The following is a 5,565-nucleotide window of genomic DNA, read 5'->3' as shown; positions in this document are numbered from 1 at the left end:
TTGTATCTCATCTCTTTCTACTGAAAATTGTTTCTAAAAGTTAATAAAAACTCAAACTCGTTGCCATCATGTCAGAATGAAATATATCTCATACTCCAGTAGGTTTTCAGAACCACAAAGGAGATTGCTTTTCTTTCTCCTATGGAGCAGCTGGTAAATTTGAATCTCCGCCGTTTGGTTGGCAGCCCAACTCTTTAGTCAGTAGGATGTCAGAGTTGCCCATGCATGATGTAAAGAAAAAGAAAATCTCTGTACTTAAGTATTCTGGGCTCATTTTACACCTGACACTTGTCATCTCTACTCAGAGATTCTTCAGCAACTAATCCACATCAACTTCCTCCCTTGAAATAAGAAAGCTGATGTCTAACATAGCTATTATAGAAGGGAAAAACGTGTATGTAAATTAATATACATGCATTTTATATAGTGAAAATCACAATAAAACTGTTTGGGTTGATTTCTATTTATTCTACTGTGTTTTAATATGGTGGATTAATTTTCTGTGTGGACAAAAACTAGAGTGTTGACCCGTGAAAGATGTCTAGAATTAAAGATGCAAGGGGACTTCTATCCCTTCTCCAAACCCCTTCCCATAAATGAATGATGGATTTACTAAAAGAGAAAATGAAAATTGTCCTTGTTTCTCTGTGAAGTGGATTATTTTCCTGTTTATTAATATTTCTATGTTTCTCTAGAAGACCGAACACAACATAAAGTTAGAGAATCCTAAGATGTTAACGTAGAAGAACCATTGGGTGATTGCTCAGCGTGGTAAATTGGTAATCTAAGTCACCACTTGTAGAGACTGGTGCTGCTAACTCCAAGCTGGTGCCTCTCTGGGGTTTCGAATCACCATTTCTCCATAAGAGAAGATGGGACACCTGTGTGGTTTATAGCCTTTGAAAACCAGCTGGAGCATCAATGAGTTCTCTTATTGTCTTCCTATGAAAGACTTTATCTATTGATTAGAGCATTTCACTAAGCTCATTTAGAGCCTCAAAATAATTTTCCTTATGGCATTCTGGTGGTTTCTACCATTCTGTTCGCCAGACAAATGCAGCTTCACATTTATGATGAATTTGAGAAACTGGACTCTATGAAGAAAAATGTGGCATCAGAATCAGAGGATGACTCATCAACCACTTACCTTAGGGAGATGACACAATCTTCCATGCTGAAAATGAGGAGGACTTGAAGCACTTGCTATGGATGTTCAAAGACTATAGCTTTCAGTATGGATTGCATCTCAACATGAAGAGTGCATAAATTCTCACCATGAGTCGATAGACAACATCGTGCTACATGGAGAAAAGATTGAAATAGTCAACGATTTAATCTTACTTGGATCTACAATCAATACCGGTGGCATCAGCAATTAGGAGATGAGGAGAACTATTATATTAGAAAATTCTACAATCAAGTACCTCTTCAAATTACTGAGGGGAAATGATGTCAATTTTTTTTGCACTTTTAAAAAAATTAATTTTAATGAATGTTTACAGAGGCTTTGGATTTCCATTCATTCATTGTTGCATTTTTCTCCCTGCCCACCCCTCCCCCCAAGTTCGCTCTTCTCTTTGAAAAGTATACAATCCTCCCCACCTCCCCAGTACACTCCACTATGTAACCTTCATCCTGGTTTCTTGTCATGACCATAATACTTAATCATATATCGCTTATAACCAGTTCTCTCCCTCATGTTTCAATTCCATATACATAATTTATTCCATCTTTCTCAGTCTTACCCCAACCCTGATGTCAGTCCCTTTCTACAACAGTGGCACTATGCAGTATTTATTCTTTTGTGACTGAGATATTTCACTCAACATAATGTCCTCCAGGGTCACCCATTTTGAATATTTCATGAGTTCCTTGTGTTTCAATGCAGCATAATATTCCATTGTATGACTATACCAGAGTTTCTCTATTCACTCGTTTGTTGATGGGTATGTAGGTTGTTTCCAACTCTTTGCTATTGTGAACACAGCCACGATAAACATGGGTATGCATATATCTGCCTGGGTGGCAGTAATGGTTTCTTTAGAGTATATTCTCAGTAGTGAAATTGTTGGGTCAAATGCTATTTCTATTTATAACTTTTTGAGAGAGCTCCATACAGCCTTCCATAGTGGTTGCACCACTATACACTCCTACCAACAGTGAATAAGGTATTAATTTTATGACAAAGGTGTACCCGATTAGGCCATGATTGATTCAGTTATTTGCTATGCATAAAAAAAAAGCTGGACAATGATTAAGAATGAGAGGAGGAAAAGTGATGTCTTTGAGCTGTAGTGTTGGAGAAGAGTACTGACTATTTAGAGGACTGCCAAATGAACAAAAAACAGATATGCATTGGAGAAACAGCAGCCAGAATGCTTCTTTGAGACAAAGATAACAAAGCTTTATCTCTCATTCTTTGGGTATTTTGTTAGGAAAGATTATTCTTCAGAAAGTATCATGCTTGGAAAGGTAGAGGGTAGTAGAAAGAATGGGAGACCCTGAACAAGATGGATTGACGACACAGTGATTTCAGCAATGGGCTCACACATGCCAGAAATGATGAGAATGTCATTAGATAGAACAGAGTTCATATCTGCTGTTTATAAGGTCACTACGAGTGGTACTCAACTAGACAGCACCTAACAATAATTACAACAATTTGTGATTTAGTTAAATTCTTTTCATTTACAGCTGGAGAAACTGATAACATGAAAAGTAATTTTGTGACAGAACATTTAATGCTTTCAGTTGATGGAAACAAATATATAAACAGCAAGGGATGTGTATTTACTGTTTGGATTTTTTTCCCCCATCAACTGAAAGTGTTAAATACTCTGTCACAAAATTACTTTTCATGTTATTAGTTTCCCCATCTGTGTATAAAAGAATTAAACTAAATCACAAATTATTGTTATTGTTAGATGCCGTCTAGTTGAGTACCATTCATAGTGATCCTATGAAAAGCAAATATGGAGGATAGAAGAATTGATGCCTTTGAGTTGTGGTGCTGGAGAAGAATCTTGAACATACCGTGGCCCACCAGAAAAACAAAGTCTGTCTTGGAGAGGGTGAAACCAAGTTTCTTTATGGAGGCTAGAAATTTGAAGCTCAGTTGATCCTTCAAGAAGGACATCATGCTCAGAAGGGTGGAGGGACAGTCCAGGAGAGGAAGACCCCAATGAGATAGATTTGTACAGTAACTAGGGCAATTGGGGTAGGTATATTGGAGTCAGTGAGACTGGCTCAGAACAGGGCAGGCTTCAGAGCTATCGTACATAGGGTTGCTATGTGTCACAGGTGATTTGATGGTACATAACAACAACAGCAACACGCTTGTGTACTAAATATTCTAGCTATTCATGAACAAGGAAGAAGGATTGGCCATCCACTTCTGAAATGACAGGCCTTCGAAACCCCTAGGTACAATAGATCACACTTACACTATCATTTGGACTAACAGACATGGCAATTGAAACTGAGATCTTAGAAATGGAAACACAGAGAAAGAGAAATAGCTGTAAGGAGACACTAGTGATTGGAACATGGAATGTGAGAAGCATGAATGTAGGAAAATTGGACATTGTTAAGAAAGAAATGGAATGCATTAATATTGACATACTAGGTATTGGCAAAATGAGATGGCTTGGCATGGACATTTTTTAATCAGATAATCATATTATTTACTATGCCAGGGATGAAAAGGTAAGAAAAAATGGGGTTGGTTTCATAATTAAAAAAGTCATTTCTAGATCTATCCTGAAATACAATGTGGTGTGTGACAGGATAATATCCATATGCATACAAGGAAGTCCAGTGAATACCATTATCATTCAAATGTATGCAACAACAACTAGAGCCAAAGAGGAGAAAATAGAAGATTTCTATCAACTTTTGCAGTCAGAAATTGATCAAACATGCAGTCAAGATGCGTTGATAATAATGGGCGACTGGAACGCAAAGGTTGGGAACAGGGAAGAAGGATCAGTAGCTGGAAACACAGGCTTGGTGAGAGAAATGAGGCTGGAGATAGAATGATAAGAGTTCCACACATTCAATGATTTATTCATTGCAAATAGTTTTTATAAGAAACATAAAGGCAGGCTATACACATGGATTTCACCTGATGGTATGCATAGGAATCAAATCGATTACGTTTGTGGAAAGTCTCGGTTGAGAAGCTCAGTCAGCAGTGAAAACCAGGCTGGGTGCTGATTGTGGGACAGACCACCAACTACTCATATGGAAGTTCAAGCTGAAGTTGAGGAAAATTAAATCAAGTCCACAGGAACCAAAGTTTGGCCTTAAATCTGTCCCACTTGAATTTCAAAACAATCTCAGGAACAGGTTTGAGGCCTTGAGCACCAATGAGCATAGACCAAATGAACTCTGGGAGGATATCAAGAAAATCGTCCATGAAGAATGCAAAAGATCATTACAAAGGCTGAAGAAGAAAAGACCAAGATGGATGTCAGATGAGACTCTGAGTATTGCATTAGAGTGCCGAGAAGCCAAAGCTAACAGAAGAAACCAAGAAATCAAAGAGCTGAACAGAATATTTCAAAAGACAGCCCAGGACAACAAAGCAAGATACTATGATGAAATGTGCAGAGAGCTGGAGTCAGAAAATCAAAAGGGCTGAACTCGCCCACCATTTCTTAAATTGAAGGAGCTGAAAAACAAATTCAAGCCACAGGTGGCAATACTTAAGGATACTTTGGGTGAAGTGTTAAATGATATAGGAAGTATCAAGAGACGATGAAAGGAGTACACAGAGTCACTGTATCAGAAGGAATTGGCTGACACAGAGGAATTTCATTAAATAACATATGAGCAAGAACCTATGGTGATGAAGGAGGAAGTTCAAGTTGCTCCAAAGGAATTGGCAAAAAACAAGGCTCCAGGAGTTAGTGGCGTACCAATTGACATATTTCAACAAACAGACACTGCCCTGGATGTGCTCACTAAGTTGTGCCAAGAAATTTGGAGGACAGCCAGCTGGCTGACTGACTTGAAAATATCAACATTTGTTCCCATTCCAAAGAAAGGTGACCCAACAGAGTATGGAAATTACCGAACCATATCATTAATATCACAAACAAGCAAGATTCTGCTGAAAATGATCAAAAAACATTTGGAACAATATGTCAACAGAGAACTGCCAGACTTGCAGGCTGAATTTAGAAGAGATCGTGGTACTAGGGATATTATAGCTAATGTTAGATTGATCTTGGTAGAAAGTAAAGAGTACCAGAAGAATGTCTATCTGTGCTTCATCGACTATGCAAACACTTTTGACTGTGTGGATCACAAGAAGCTGTGGCTGACTCTGAGAAGAATGGGAATCCCAGAACATTTGATTGTGCTAATACGAAACCTATACTTGGACCAAGAGGCATTCGTCAGAACGGAGCAAGGAGACACTACATGGTTCAAAATCATGAAGGGGGTCCATCAGGGATGTATTCTGTCTTCATACCTTTTCAATCTGTATGCAGAACAAATCATCTGAGTCGCTGGACTGTACGAGGAAGAATGTGGCATCAGGATTGGTGGAAGAGTCAT

Source organism: Elephantulus edwardii, unplaced genomic scaffold (genome assembly GCF_000299155.1).
Source record: "Elephantulus edwardii isolate Elephantulus edwardi_28Jun2011 unplaced genomic scaffold, EleEdw1.0 scaffold00102, whole genome shotgun sequence".
In the NCBI taxonomy this organism is placed as follows: Eukaryota; Metazoa; Chordata; class Mammalia; order Macroscelidea; family Macroscelididae; genus Elephantulus; species Elephantulus edwardii.
Note: the sequence above shows the minus strand (reverse complement) of the source record.